This window comes from Zingiber officinale, unplaced genomic scaffold (assembly GCF_018446385.1).
Source record: "Zingiber officinale cultivar Zhangliang unplaced genomic scaffold, Zo_v1.1 ctg229, whole genome shotgun sequence".
Taxonomy (NCBI): domain Eukaryota; kingdom Viridiplantae; phylum Streptophyta; class Magnoliopsida; order Zingiberales; family Zingiberaceae; genus Zingiber; species Zingiber officinale.
The window spans coordinates 437,162-453,711 of record NW_024589904.1 but is presented as its reverse complement, the minus strand read 5'-3'; the positions used below and the strand labels follow the sequence as shown (position 1 = coordinate 453,711).

Sequence of the window (16,550 nt, the reverse complement as noted above, 5' to 3'; positions counted from 1 at the left end):
GTTCGATAGGTCTTTGCCCGACCGATTGTATGTTAAGAGTTTTATAGGGTTAATTACCTTTAGTCCCGCCCAGGCTTTACCCAGTCGAGTGCCCATGGAAAGCCTTATGTTCGATCGACCTTCGCCCGGTCGATTGCATGTTAAGAGCTTTATATAACCCAGGCTTTACCCAGTCGAGTGCCCATGGAAAGCCTTATGTTCGATCGACCTTCGCCCGGTCGATTGCATGTTAAGAGCTTTATATAAGGCTTAAATACATAGAGCCTGAATGACCTTTCGTCCGGCCGAATTCTTCTAAGTTCGACTGACCATTAACTGACTAGAGCCCTATTTCTTATTATCCTCATAGGGCCTTAGAGTTCTTATATTCTACCAAGCTTGCAACCGATCGACCCTATACGAGCATTCTACTTCGGATCTACACAGACGAGATCTAAGGACTCTGAGGCTAAGCGATCAACAGAGCCAAATAACGAATATCACTCTATCTCCACTTTGACCACCACCTGATCTTGATTTGACTTCCATATCAATTCCTGAACTCACTCGCCATAACCCATATTAGTAAATAAAAGCTGTAAATGGTATAATAGCACAAGATTATATTGGCAAGCTACTAACCATATAGTAAAAGGAAAAGTTGTAGATACAGGATAAACATGTAAGAAGATACAAATAAGTTAGATCATTAAATTAATAAAGAATTTTACATTGATGTATATGGGGATGTAACTCAAGTCGTAGATCGTTTGCTTTGCATGCGAGAGGCACAGGGTTTGATCCCCCGCATCTCCATTAAATTTTGTTCTTTTTTGCATGAAATTCTTCAACATCTAGGAGAATTCAAAGGTTAAGTTTCAAGAACAACAATAATGTTTGTTCAGCCTTTACAAATGCATATCGAGAACTATATATATATATATATATATATATATATATATATATGTATGTATGTATATATATATATATATATATATATATATATATATATATATATATATATATATATATATATATATATATATATATATATATATATATCACCTGGACTTTGTCCGACCGGGTGTTTATAGAGAACCTTATGTTCGTTCAGCCTTTACCCAATCGAACGCTTATTGAAAACTCTATAGAAGGTTAAGTATCTCTGGGTCCGCCCGGACTTTATCCGATCGAGTGTTCATAGAGAACTTTATATTCATTCAGCCTTTACCCAACCGAACATATATCGAGAGCTCTATATATAAGGTTAAATATCTTTGGATCCGCCCGTGTCTTTCCGGGCCCGGTGTCCACAGAGATCCTTATGTTCGATAGGTCTTTGCTCGACCAATTGTATGTTAAGAGTTTTGTTGGGTTAATTACCTTTAGTCTCGCCTAGGCTTTACCCAGTCGAGTGCCCATGGAAAGCATGTTTGATCGACCTTCACCCGGCCGATTGCATGTTAAGAGCTTTATATAAGGCTTAAATACATAGAGCCTGAATGCCCCTTCGTCCGACCGAATTCTTCTAAGTTCGACCGATCATTAACTGACTAGAGCCATATTTCTTATTATCCTCATAGGGCCTTAGAGTTCTTATATTCTACCAAGCTTACAAGCGATCGACCCTATACGAGCATTCTACTTCGGAGTTACACGGACGAGATCTAAGGACTTTGAGGCTAAGCGATTAACAGAACCAAATAACGAATACTACTCTATCTCCATTTTGACCACCACCTCATCTTGATTTGACTTCCATATCATTTCATGAACCCACTTGCCATAACCCGTATTAGCAAACAAAAGCTATAAATGGTATAATAGCACAAGATTATATTGGCAAGCTACTAACCATATAGTATAGGAAAAGTTGTAGATATAGGATAAACATGTAAGAAGATACAAATAAGGTAGATCATTAAATTAATAAAGAATTTTACACTAATACATATGGCAAGCTACTAACCATATAGTAATAGTAAAAGTTGTAGATACAGGATAAATATGTAAAAGATACAAATAAGGTAATTCATTAATTTAATAAAGAATTTTACATTAAGATAAGTATATGAGGATGTAGCTCAAATGGTAGAACGCTTGTTTTGCATGCAAGAGGCACGGTCTTCGATCCCCCGCATCTCCATTAATTTTTGTTCTTTTCTCCATGAAATTTTTCAACATCTAGGAGAATTCAAAGATTAAGTTTCAAGAACAACAATAATGTTTGTTCAGCCCGGGCTTTGTTCGACCGGGTGTTTGTAGAGAACGTTATGTCCGTTCCGCCTTTATCCGTTCAAACGCTTATTGAGAACTCTATAGAAGGTTAAGTATCTCTGGGTCCGTCCGGACTTTATCCGACCGAGTGCTCACAGAGAAATTTATATTCGTTCAGCCTTTACCCAGTCGAACACGTATCCAAAGCTCTATATATAAGGTTAAATATCTCTAGGTCCGCCCAGGCCTTTCCCGGCCTGATGTCCACAGAGATCCTTATGTTTGATCGGCCTTGCTCAGCCGATTGTATGTTAAAAGTTTTATAAGGTTAATTACCTTTAGTCCCGCCCAGGCTTTACCCAGTCGAGCACCCATGGAAAACCTTATGTTCGATCGACCTTTGCCCGATCGATTGCGTGTTAAGAGCTTTATATAAGGTTTAAATACATAGAGTCTGAATGACCTTTCGTTCAGCCAAATTCTTCTAAGTCTGACCGACCATTAACTAACCAGAGCCCTATTTCTTATTTTCCTCATAGGGTCTTAGAGTTCTTATATTCTACCAAGCTTATAATCGGTTGGCCCTATACAAGTTATTCTACTTCGAAGCTACACGGACGAGATCTAAGGACTTTGAGGCTAAGCGATTAACAGACCCAAATAACGAATACCACTCTATCTCCACTTTGACCACCACCTCATGTTGATTTGACTTCCATATCATTTCCTGAACCCACTTGCCATAACCTGTATCAGTAAACAAAGTTGTAAATGGTATAATAGCACAAGATTATATTGGCAAGCTACTAACCATGTAGTATAGGAAAAGTTGTAGATATAGGATAAACATGTAAGAAGATACAAATAATGTAGATCATTAAATTAATAAAGAATTTTACACTAATGCATATGGCAAGCTACTAACCATATAGTAATAGTAAAAGTTGTAGATACAGGATAAACATGTAAAAGATATAAATAAGGTAAATCATTAAATTAATAAAGAATTTTACATCAAAATATATATATAAGGGGATGTAGCTCAAATGGTAGAGCGCTCGCTTTGCATGCGAGAGGCACGGAGTTCGATCCCTCGCATCTCCATTAACTTTTGTTCTTTTTTCCACGAATTTCTTCAACATCTAGGAGAATTCAAAGGTTAAGTTTCAAGAACAACAATAATGTTTGTTCAGCTTTTACAAATGCATATCGAGAACTATATATATATATATATATATATGGTTAAGGATCTCTGAGTTCGCCCGGGCTTTGTCCGACCAGGTGTTTGTAGAGAACCTTATGTTCGTTCAGTGTTTATCCGATCGAACGCTTATTGAGAACTCTATAGAAGGTTAAGTATCTCTGGGTCTCTCCGGACTTTATCCGATCGAGTGTTCACATAAAACTTTATATTCGTTCAACCTTTACCCGGTCGAACACACATCCAGAGCTCTATATATAAGGTCAAATATCTCTAGGTCCGGCCAGATCTTTCCTGGTACGATGTCCACAGAGATCCTTATGTTCGATCGGCCTTTGTCCGACCGATTGTATGATAAGAGTTTTATAGGGTTAATTACCTTTAGTCCCGCCCAGGCTTTATCCAGTCCAGCGCCCATGGAAAGCCTTATGTTCGATCGACCTTCGCCCGATCGATTGTGTGTTAAGAGCTTTATATAAGGTTTAAATACATAGAGTCTGAATGACCTTTCGTTCAGCCAAATTCTTCTAAGCCTGACCGACCATTAACTAACCAGAGCCCTATTTCTTATTTTCCTCATAGGGCCTTAGAGTTCTTATATTCTACCAAGCTTATAATCGGTTGGCCCTATACAAGTATTCTACTTCGAAGCTACACGGACGAGATCTAAGGACTCTGAGGCTAAGTGATTAACAGAACCAAATAACGAATACCACTCTATCTCTATTTTGACCACCACCTCATCTTGATTTGACTTCCATATCATTTCCTGAACCCACTTGTCATAACCTGTATCACTAAACAAAAGCTGTAAATGGTATAATAGCACAAGATTATATTGGCAAGCTACTAATCATGTAGTATAGGAAAAGTTGTAGATATAGGATAAACATGTAAGAAGATACAAATAAGGTAGATCATTAAATTAATAAAGAATTTTACACTAATGCATATGGCAAGCTACTAACCATATAGTAATAGTAAAAGTTGTAGATACAGGGTAAACATGTAAAAGATACAAATAAGGTAAATCATTAAATTAATAAAGAATTTTACATCAAAATATATATATAAGGGGATGTAGCTCAAATGGTAGAGCGCTCGCTTTGCATGCGAGAGGCACGGGGTTCGATCCCCCGCATCTCCATTAACTTTTGTTCTTTTTTCCACGAAATTCTTCAACATCTAGGAGAATTCAAAGGTTAAGTTTCAAGAACAACAATAATGTTTGTTCAGCCTTTACAAATGCATATCGAGAACTATATATATATATATATATATATATATATGGTTAAGTATCTCTGAGTCTTATGTTCGTTCAGCCTTTACCCGATCGAGCGCTTATTGAGAACTCTATAGAAGGTTAAGTATCTCTGGGTCTCTCCGGACTTTATCCGATCGAGTGTTCACATAAAACTTTATATTCGTTCAACCTTTACCCGGTCGAACACACATCCAGAGCTCTATATATAAGGTCAAATATCTCTAGGTCCGGCTAGATCTTTCCTGGTCCGATGTCCACAGAGATCCTTATGTTCGATCGGCCTTTGTCCGACCGATTGTATGATAAGAGTTTTATAGGGTTAATTACCTTTAGTCCCGCCCAGGCTTTATCCAGTCCAGCGCCCATGGAAAGCCTTATGTTCGATCGACCTTCGCCTGATCGATTGTGTGTTAAGAGCTTTATATAAGGTTTAAATACATAGAGTCTGAATGACCTTTCGTTCAACCAAATTCTTCTAAGCCTGATCGACCATTAACTAACCAGAGCCCTATTTCTTATTTTCCTCATAGGGCCTTAGAGTTCTTATATTCTACCAAGCTTATAATCGGTTGGCCCTATACAAGTATTCTACTTCGAAGCTACACGAACGAGATCTAAGGACTCTGAGGCTAAGTGATTAACAGAACCAAATAACGAATACCACTCTATCTCTATTTTGACCACCACCTCATCTTGATTTGACTTCCATATCATTTCCTGAACCCACTTGTCATAACCTGTATCACTAAACAAAAGCTGTAAATGGTATAATAGCACAAGATTATATTGGCAAGCTACTAATCATGTAGTATAGGAAAAGTTGTAGATATAGGATAAACATGTAAGAAGATACAAATAAGGTAGATCATTAAATTAATAAAGAATTTTACACTAATGCATATGGCAAGCTACTAACCATATAGTAATAGTAAAAGTTGTAGATACAGGGTAAACATGTAAAAGATACAAATAAGGTAAATCATTAAATTAATAAAGAATTTTACATCAAAATATATATATAAGGGGATGTAACTCAAATGGTAGAGCGCTCGCTTTGCATGCGAGAGGCACGGGGTTCGATCCCCCGCATCTCCATTAATTTTTGTTCTTTTTTCCACGAAATTCTTCAACATCTAGGAGAATTCAAAGGTTGAGTTTCAAGAACAACAATAATTTTGTTTAGCCTTTACAAATGCATATCGAGAACTCTCTCTCTCTCTCTATATATATAGTTAAGTATCTCTCAGTTCTTCCGGGCTTTGCTCGACCTGGTGTTTGTAGAGAACCTTATGTTCGTTCAACCTTTACCTCATTGAATGCTTATTGAGAACGCTATAGAAGGTTAATTATCTCTGGGTCCGTCCGGACTTTATCCGACCGAGTGTTCACAGAACTTTATATTCGTTCAGCCTTTACTCGGTCGAACACGTATCCAGAGCTCTATATATAAGGTTAAATATCTCTAGGTCCACCCAAGCCTTTTCCGACCCGGTGTCCACAAAGATCCTTATGTTCGATCAGCCTTTGCCCAGTCGATTGTATGTTAAGAGTTTTATGGGGTTAATTACCTTTAGTCCCGCTCAAGCTTTACCCAGTTGAGCGCCCATGGAAAGTCTTATGTTCGATCGACCTTCGTTCGATCGATTGCATGTTAGGAGCTTTTATAGGGTTAATTTTTGTTCTTGTTTCCACGAAATTCTTCAACATCTAGGAGAATTCAAAGGTTAAGTTTCAAGAACAACAATAATGTTTGTTCAGCCTTTACAAATGCATATCGAGATCTCTCTCTCTCTCTCTCTCTCTCTCTCTCTATATATATATATATATATATATAGTTAAGTATCTCTGAGTTCACCCGGGCTTTGCTCGACCAGGTGTTTGTAGAGAACCTTATGTTCGTTCAACCTTTTTACCTTATTGAGTGCTTATTGAGAACTCTATAGAAGGTTAATTATCTCTGGGTCCGTCCGGACTTTATCCGACCGAGTGTTCACAGAGAACTTTATATTCGTTCAGCCTTTACTTAGTCGAACACGTATCCAGAGCTCTATATATAAGGTTAAATATCTCTAGGTCCGCCCAGGCCTTTCCCGACCCGGTGTCTACAGAGATCCTTATGTTCGATCGGCCTTTGCCCGACCGATTGTATGTTAAGAGTTTTATAGGGTTAATTACCTTTAGTCCCACCCAGGCTTTACCCAGTGGAGCGCCCATGGAAAGCCTTATGTTCGATCGACCTTCGCCCGATCGATTGCATGTTAAGAGCTTTATATAAGGCGTAAATACATAGAGTCTGAATGACCTTTCATTCATCCAAATTCTTCTAAGTCTGACCGACCATTAACTAACCAGAGCCCTATTTCTTATTTTCCTCATAGGGCCTTAGAGTTCTTATATTCTACCAAGATTATAATCGGTTGGCCCTATACGAGTATTCTACTTCAGAGCTACACGGACAAGATCTAAGGACTCTGAGGCTAAGCGATCAATAGAACCAAATAACGAATATCACTCTATCTCCACTTTGACCACCACCTCATCTTGATTTGACTTCCATATCATTTCCTGGACCCACTCGCCATAACCTGTATCAGTAAACAAAAGCTGTAAATGGTATATAGCACAAGATTATATTGGCAAGCTACTAACCATATAGTAATAGGAAAAGTTGTAGATACAGGATAAACATGTAAGAAGATACAAATAAGGTAGATCATTAAATTAATAAAGAATTTTACATTGATATATAAGGGGATGTAGCTCAAATGGTAGAGCGCTCGCTTTGCATGCGAGAGGCACGGGGTTCGATCCCCCGCATCTCCATTAATTTTTGTCCTTTTTCCATGAAATTATTCAACATCTAAGATATTTCAAAAGTTAAGTTTCAAGAACTTACAAAAACAAACTGACACATTCCACTGAACATGGCTGTATAAATAAAGTGCCTTTCCAAATACATAATGTAACATGGCTGTATACGGTACCTCATCAGTTGAATCCAAGCAGTTCTTCACAGAGGGCAAGAAAATAGAGAATAGAGCTGCTGGAAATTTACATTTTTCTATAACTGCAACAGAATGTGGTGAAATCATGTTGTATCAGGTATTCTTAACCAATTGATTCCTGATTTATTTTACTCATATTATAAGAATACAAGCAATACAAAAGTTAGTAATGAAAGCATTGGTTGAAAATTAATTTATTATTACATTAATTTTGAAGTTTGTAAGTATGAAAGAAGTATAGAAATTAAATCATTTTAAATTACTTCATTGCCTCCATTGGTATGGGCTTGATCGTTAAAGGAACTTGATAAACTGATTCAAATCAACAGTAGTTGATTGAATTTTGATATGCTTAAATTAAGGATGATGAGTCAATCACTGGTGTTTAATTGGTAGAAGTCTCGGCCTTCTTCTGGGTATTGGCCTTCTTTTGAGTCCCTAAGTTAATATAGAGAAGGTAAATCACGAGTGATTACTTGTCATTAGTACAAGCGGTAAAGATATGAGGGAAGACATGCTCTGACAAGCTAAATTTTGACCCCAAGACCTCATATGGTAATGCCCCATGTATTAACACCATCCCGAGGGACCACTATAGGTATGAAATGAGTTTGAGCTAGAATGCTAAGGTGTGGGTACCCATGTGTGTTCAGAGGTATTCAAGTAGTATAGAATTTCAATGCCTTTAAGTAAATAATAATAATAATAATAATAATCAATAACCTCTCGTAGATTGTGTTATAGTTCTGTATTACACTTTATTATGCCTCGGGCTATCGTACAGTGGAAGAGAGTCCAATTATCATTCAGATATTTACGATTTGATTTTTAGCTATAGCACATTTGCAAATGGGATTTGTAATCAAGAGATATTGAATTTCTGGATCGTCCACCACGAATACTTTCCAATTTATCGTAATAACTGGTAGAAATATTCTGTGGAACTGGACCGATCATCCCAATTTCAAGACCTAATTAATCAATTTTTTTTATATATCTTATGTTTCGTTTCTCGATCAAGTAGGAACACTTTATCTTTCATTCTTTCGGTTTACTAAACTTACCCCCAACGTAAATCCACAATCATGAAGATGGCTTCCTATCACTAGTAGATCCAAGCTCATCATATCATTGAATTCTTCCATGTTTGGATATTTCTAGTTCTCATAGAGTCATTTTTATATTATTCTGCGTTTTTGTACAATAAAACAAATTTATAATTTAATTCCCCTTAATTTATAAAGAAATTAATTTCTCTCCCGCGGTTCGAGCCCTGACTATGATGAATTTGCTGGATTTTTTCCTCCAAATGGGACACACAACTAAAGGATACTGAGTTCTTGGGTTGTCCGCTGTGAGCGCTTCCCGATTTATCCTAGTGGTCGTTGAGAAACTTTCATGGGGCCAGACTGGTCACCCCAGGCTCGACGTTACTCAGCCTGATTAATCAATTTTTTTTTGCGAAGAAATTGATCATTATTTCCTTCTCTCGGACTGAAGGGAAACTAACTATTCTTCCTCTCCCAATTTTAAAGCCTTATCATCACCAATTCACCATCTCTTAGTTTTGGAAGTTTTGTCCAATTTAGAAATCTCCTCTCCATTTGAAAATCAATTTTCTCCTTCCCAACCTGCAAGATCGTTAATTTTAGAAAGGGTCAGCAACCGTTGTCTATGTTTTGCTGAAGGCACGGGCGGAGGTAGGCTTTAGGCTACCCGGACTGTAGCCCGGGGACCAGTTAAAGTTGTGTTAAATTTTACCCTTTGATTACATTCATTTTTCCATTTCCAAATCGAGCAAGGGGGTCTCTAGCCCGGGTACCCCTTTGGAGGATATTTGTAGCCCGGGTGGGCCACAAATCCTGGCTCCGTCATTGGCTGAAGGTGACTAATATCTCTCCTCTCTATATCTTCCACGCATAGGATGATTTAGTCCTAAAGTAAATCAGATGTAGAACATCTTCGGGGCATTCATAAATATGTGAAACTGACAATTTTTTAGAGCAATACCAAGTAGAACTATCAAACAAGCCAACTCGTGATAGGTCGGATGGGCCCAAGGCTGGCCAGCTATTTGGCGGGGCAAGGTGAGCTGACCCGTCATCTTAGCAAGTTGGAAAATCTCCAACCCAACTCAATGTAAGGTGCATTGCTGGTTAAGCAAGCGAACCCACGGGCCCATCAATTGTTTTTTTAAAAAAAATCATATCTTCAATATTTTACTCCATAAAGGTTTCATTAATCAAATATATACAGAAACATATATTTTAAATGTAAATGGATACAAATGAGTACTCATGTTTGATGAAAAATATTATTTTTATTTTAAAATTATAAAGAAGAAAGATAATGAATTGATATAAAACGTAGCTTACATGTGTCTCCCAACCTACGGGCCAACATAAGTTCGTCACAGGCATTGGAAGGTTTGCCTAGTACGGGCTTGGGTTGATAAAATTCCAACTCAATTTGCTTAAATTGTTTGACAGGGTAAGCCAACCTGACGGCCTAACCCAAATTGACGGCTCTAATACCAAGTACAAGACTCGGGTTGATAGTCATCATCGTCAGGTACTTTTTGAAGTGAAAAATTTTGTCTGGTTGTATTAACTCACGATCGTTTCCCTTACGAGTATAATAAGCTGAATGATAAGATACTAGGTTGCGTCTTCCTAGCTATTTGAAGACTTTTGATGTCTTTAATACGAAACACTTGACTCTTTATTCTGTGAATATTGATGATATTACTATAACATAGAAGTACTAAATCTTCAATGAGTCATAACTTTTGATTCGGGACTAAAAATCAGGTTCTGTCTATCCTCACACGTAGCTCTCTTCGAGTCTTTATTTGTTACTGGGTAGAATTAGTAATCATCAAGTTTCAGGTGCAAAAGTATCGTTTAGTACCTTTTCAGAGCCACTGGATTTTTTTTTTACTATTTTTAGTAATTTTTATTTTTATGATATTTAGGGTATTTTTAGTATGTCAAGTATTTATGGCTTAGGGTTTACCCATATAAGCATCTCGTTTAGCTATTTGAAGGATTATCTATATATTTAATAAAATTTTCATTTTTGGTAAAACCTATAGAACGGTGTGTCTCTCTTTGTTTTCGATGATTTCTCTTCTTGTCTTCTCCTCAAATTCTCCTTCTCATCAGCTCCTAGGATAATCATCATCCTATCCAACATCAATTATAGTAAAACATGCTATTGACCAACACCTGTGCATATATTGTAATAACTATAATTCATAATTGCTATAATATAATATTGACTAGTATTAATCAAGTTGAACAAGATCTCATTTGCCGAGCTGGCTTTAGGCATAGGTCATTAAATCCTACACATAGTAACCCAATTTTTATTAGGGCCATTATTTTTAATATATTAAATATATTTTTATGTATATTTTTTTAAGAGTTGATATTCACATATCTATAGCTAATATTAAATATAGGTTTGATATTCACATATCTACAGTTAATATTTTCTTTGAATACTCGGTGAAAATTTGGAAGATTCATACTAGTCAAAAGTTTGGAACAAAAAAGTCAATCAAGAGTCATGCTACTGGAGATTCTGAAAAGTGATATCCAGAAAAGAGTAAGTAGGTTAAGATGGAGATGCAACATCATTATGCTAATAATTCCTTTAAAATTTAAAGCTGTCATTCTGAGCATCTTGCATAGTTGCATACCGATATGAATGTTCAGGATTAACTCAAGTTATGCATCAACTTGAAAGGTAAACAAAAGATGTAAATGGTATAATAGGGCAAGATTATATTGGCAAGCTACTAACCATATAGTAATAGGAAAGTTGTAGATACAGGATAAACATTGAAGAAGATACAAATAAGCTAAGACATTAAATAAAAAAAGAAAATTATAATAATGTATATGGGGATGTAGCTCAAATGGTAGAGCGCTCGCTTTGCATGCGAGAGGCACGGGGTTCGATCCCCCGCATCTCCATAAATTTTTGTTCTTTTTTTTTTTCACGAAATTCTTCAACATCTAGGAGATTTCGAAGGTTAAGTTTCAAGAATAATAATAATGACATATATCATGATTCCCAAAAATTTGAAATTAGCTACACCAGTCTTATCCTACCACTCAACTCTATTGTTAATCTTTTAAATCATTTTTAATTATGTTACCGCCCAACAGTAACATTGTTGTCGTGTGACCTTGTAATCATGAGTTTAAGTCTCGAAATAGTCTCTTGCGTAAAATAGATCCAATGTGGTTCGACCCTTTCCCAAAATCCTATATTGACGAGAGTTTTGTGCACTAAGCTACCCTTTTTATAGATCATTAAATTAATAAAGAATTTTACATTGATGTATATGGGGATGTAGCTCGAATTGTAGAGCGCTCGCTTTGCATGCGAGAGGCACGAGGTTCGATCCCCCGCATCTCCATTAATTTTTGTCCTTTTCTCCACGAAATTCTTCAACATCTAGAAGATTTCGAAGATTAAGTTTCAAGAATAATAATAATAATGACATAAGTCATGATTCCCAAAAATTTGAAATTAACTACACTAGTCTCATCCCACCACTCAACTCTATTGTTAATCTTTTAAATCATTTTTAATTATGTTACCGCACAGCAGTAACGTTGTTGTCGTGTGACCTTCTGATCATGAGTTTGAGTCTCGAAAATAGTCTTTTGCGTAAAATAAAGCCAATGTGATCCGACTCTTACCCAAAATCCCATATTGACGAGTGTTGCGTGCGCTAAGCTACCCTTTATATAGATCATTAAATTAATAAAGAATTTTACATTGATGTATATGGGGATGTAGCTCAAATGGTAGAGCGCTCGCTTTGCATGCGAGAGGCACGGGGTTCGATCCCCCGCATCTCCATTAATTTTTGTCCTTTTCTCCACGAAATTCTTCAACATCTAGAAGATTTCGAAGATTAAGTTTCAAGAATAATAATAATGACATAAGTCATGATTCCCAAAAATTTGAAATTAACTACACTCGTCTCATCCCACCACTCAACTCTATTGTTAATCTTTTAAATCATTTTTAATTATGTTACCGCACAGCAGTAACGTTGTTGTCATGTGACCTTGTAATCATGAGTTTAAGTCCCGAAATAGTCTCTTGCGTAAAATAGATCCAATGTGGTTCGACCCTTTCCCAAAATCCCATATTGACGAGAGTTTTGTGCACTAAGCTACCCTTTTTATAGATCATTAAATTAATAAAGAATTTTACATTGATGTATATGGGGATGTAGCTCAAATGGTAGAGCGCTCGCTTTGCATGCGAGAGGCACGGGGTTCGATCCCCCGCATCTCCATTATTTTTTGTCCATTTTCCATTAACTTCTTCAACATCTAGGACATTTCAAAGGTTTCAAGAATCGCGAATTATCACCTCTAATTCCTATCTTTTTATAGTAATTATGGACGAACTCATAGCACACATTCAAGACATATATAGTACATGTCACACATTCAAGACATAGTACCATAATACATGTTATTTGCAAATGATATTATTTTGGTAGATGAAACACGTGAAGGAGTAAATACTAAACTAGAATTTTGGTGGAAAACACTTGATGGGAAAGGAAAACAAAATATATGAAATTTATGTTTAGTAATATTAGACGTAATGAAACAATTGTTAAAATAGGAGATGACGAGTTACCCAGAACTGCGAGCTTTAAATATTTAGGATTATTTTTATAAAGCAATAGAGGGACTGAGAGAAATATCCTACATAGAATACAAGTAGAATGGTTGAAATGAAGGAGAGGATCGGGTGTTTTATGTGACATAGAGTACCTCTAAAACTTAAAGGAAAGCCCTACAAAACCACAGTTAAACTTGCTATATTGTACAGAGCTGAATGTTGGCTATGACTCGAGCACATGAGAAAAAAAGGCAAGTTGCAGAGATAAGAATGTTAATGTGGATATGTGGACATATAAGGATAGACAGAATAAGAATTGAGAGTATTAGAGAGAAAGTCGAATTGCATTTATCGAGGGAAAATTCTAAGCGACGTGTTTAAATGGTACGGGCATGTACTTAAACAACCAATAAATGCTCTAAGCGATATGAAACTATAACAAATACATATATCAAACGGGGAAAATAAAAAAAAAACTTAGTAACAATAAAACAAGATAAAATTTACTAGTATAGATGATGATATAGTAGGAACTAGAGTTCAATGACATAAAAGGATCTATATAATCGACATCATCTAGTAGGATAAGGCTTGGTTGTTGTTATAGTAAGAATATATAGCAACCATACTATAAAAAAAATATAAAATAGCATATTGACTCAGCGAACTAATGTGACAAAAGCTTAGCTAAATACGACGCGCGCCCTCGACAAATAGAGTATGAACCCAACAAGGTCATAAACAATGGATATACATCATACACCATGATGTGGCCAGCTTTATGCTCTAGAAACTATGATTCTATGCTTATCACAGATGGTAAAAAAGACCAAAAATAACAAAATGAGCATTTGATTTCTTTTCTTTACCAGTATATCAAGACCACCTAGTACCAAGAAAGTATATCATAAATTATTAATGCACCAAAAGTATAACCTGAGTATATGAATATTTTTGCATTGGTGTTATTGGCTATAGCTACCTTGTGTATTTCCCTCTGCTATTACCTTCGAAAGTTGCATACTATATCACATTCAACCTAAGTAGTACAACAATGAATTGGTACAAGAAAAATACAATCAGAGTTCAATGCTTGTAAGCATGGCGATAGCTCCTCTCGTCCTCGTGAATCCTTCAACCCGACCTCAAACGGTCCTTGTCCGGTTAAAAATACCTGCAAAGGCAAAAAGTAGATTCCTTATCAAGAAAACTAACTTTACTTGGCTGTGAAAGCCCAGAGACACGAAAGTAGAAGACTCAGCCGCTTGTTATTTTCATAATCAAGACATAGATACTTATTATCAGGACTATGTAGATCATGCATATTTATGCACCTTATTGAAAACACAACAAACTTTAGACACAGTAATTTCTAGACTCGGAAAATTAGAAATCATAGGAGAAAACTCTACCAAATATTGAGAACGAGACAAAATCTACTGCAAACTAAACATTATCAATCTAGACTTGACTATTAAAGCGCAAGATTTAAAATACACAAATTGGGAAGCGAAAAATGTAAAAGCCATATTTCCTAACTACTTAAACTTAAGGATATACAACAGTCGGACTCAAGACATAGGAGTCCTGCTTTTATTTACACTTTCATTGTAAATAAAGGAGCAGAGCAAAAGAGAGGTCAGTCCAGAATAGTATTTAATTATAAGCGTCTCAATGCTATTTGCCATGAAGACGGTTATAAGATACCTAATGAGGATCAATTACTTCATAAATTCCAGAATTCAAAGTGGTATTCAAAATTTGATATGAAATCTAGTTTTTGATAAGTTAAAATGCACCTAGACTTTATCTCTTAGACTGCATTTTCCTGTTCTGAAGGACATTTTGAATGACTAGTTATGTCATTTAGACTCAAAGTAGCTCCCCAAGTATTCCAAAGAAAAATGAATGATATTTTTAGAGAGTTGCTTCCTTTACTTGTGTCTATGACATATTAATCTTCTCCAAAACAAAAGAAGAGCATTATGCTCATCTCCACATGATCTTTAACTTGATTGAAAAACATGGGTTAATTGTCACTCGGAAGAAAATGAAGCTAGCAGTATCACACATTGAATTCCTGGGCAGTATAATTGGGCAAGGAAAAAATATCACTCCAAACTCATATCTCCACCGATGAATATAACTCCAAAAATATAACTCTCCCTTTAGATTCAGATTACTTAATCATAGAAACCGATGAATGTGAAACTAGATGGGGTGAAGCTTTATTTAGAAAAATTGCAAAATACGATCCAAAAACTTCAGAATCTCTATGCAGATATGCCTTAGGAAAATACAAAGAAAAGGATCATTTTACTTCCTTAGATAATTAAATACTAACAGTCATTTACTATTTAGACTCCTTCATGCTTTTTATTTACAGTAAAATAGAAATTACACTTAGAACAAATTGTGAAGCCATAGTTAAATATAGCCAATAAACTAAGGGAACAAGGAATAGACTTGATTCAAAACGATGGATAAAATTTACAGACACAATCATCAATAGAGGATTAAAAATAAATAACGAATATCACTCTATCTCCACTATGACCATCACCTCATCTTGATTTGACTTCCATATCATTTCCTGAACCCACTCGCCAAAATCCGTATCAGTAAACAAAAGATGTAAATGCTATAATAGCACAACATTATATTGGCAAGCTACAAACCATATAGTAATAGGAAAAGTTGTAGATACAGGATAAACATTTAAGAAGATACAAATAAGCTACACCATTAAATAAAAAAAGAAAATTACATTGATGTACATGGGGATGTAGCTCAAATGGTAGAGCGCTCGCTTTGCATGCGAGAGGCACGGGGTTTGATCCCCCACATCTCCATTAATTTTTGTCCTTTTTTCCACGAAATTCTTCAACATCTAGGAGATTTTGAAGGTTAAGTTTCAAGAACGTACAAAAACTAGGGAACCGGGAACTATCAACTGTTTCTATCTTTTTACATTAATTATGGACGAACTCATAGCATACATTCAAGACATAATACATGACACACATTCAAAACACAGTACCATGGCGTATATTATTTGCATATTATATTATTTTGGTAGATGAAACACGTGAAGAAATAAACGCTAAACTAGAATCTTGGTGGAAAACACTGGAAGGGAAAGGAAAACAAAATATATGAAATTTAAGTTTAGCAATATTAGACGTAATAAAATAATTATTAAAATAGGAGATGACAAGTTTCC

General features: G+C 35.9%; 8 non-coding genes across 8 annotated transcripts; all 8 read left to right on the top strand.

The window, feature by feature from the left end:
* Positions 1-3,227: 3,227 nt before the first annotated feature.
* On the top strand, positions 3,228-3,300 carry TRNAA-UGC. The gene has a single exon. It is a non-coding gene; the product is annotated as a tRNA-Ala (tRNA).
* A 1,171-nt stretch (positions 3,301-4,471) lies between these two features.
* On the top strand, positions 4,472-4,544 carry TRNAA-UGC. Its single transcript has one exon. It is a non-coding gene; the product is annotated as a tRNA-Ala (tRNA).
* Positions 4,545-5,683: 1,139 nt separating this feature from the next.
* On the top strand, positions 5,684-5,756 carry TRNAA-UGC. Its single transcript has one exon. It is a non-coding gene; the product is annotated as a tRNA-Ala (tRNA).
* Positions 5,757-7,411: 1,655 nt separating this feature from the next.
* On the top strand, positions 7,412-7,484 carry TRNAA-UGC. Its single transcript has one exon. It is a non-coding gene; the product is annotated as a tRNA-Ala (tRNA).
* A 4,089-nt stretch (positions 7,485-11,573) lies between these two features.
* On the top strand, positions 11,574-11,646 carry TRNAA-UGC. Its single transcript has one exon. It is a non-coding gene; the product is annotated as a tRNA-Ala (tRNA).
* Positions 11,647-12,471: 825 nt separating this feature from the next.
* Positions 12,472-12,544, top strand: TRNAA-UGC. Its single transcript has one exon. It is a non-coding gene; the product is annotated as a tRNA-Ala (tRNA).
* A 372-nt stretch (positions 12,545-12,916) lies between these two features.
* TRNAA-UGC lies at positions 12,917-12,989 on the top strand. The gene has a single exon. It is a non-coding gene; the product is annotated as a tRNA-Ala (tRNA).
* A 3,117-nt stretch (positions 12,990-16,106) lies between these two features.
* TRNAA-UGC lies at positions 16,107-16,179 on the top strand. Its single transcript has one exon. It is a non-coding gene; the product is annotated as a tRNA-Ala (tRNA).
* The last annotated feature ends 371 nt before the right edge of the window (positions 16,180-16,550 follow it).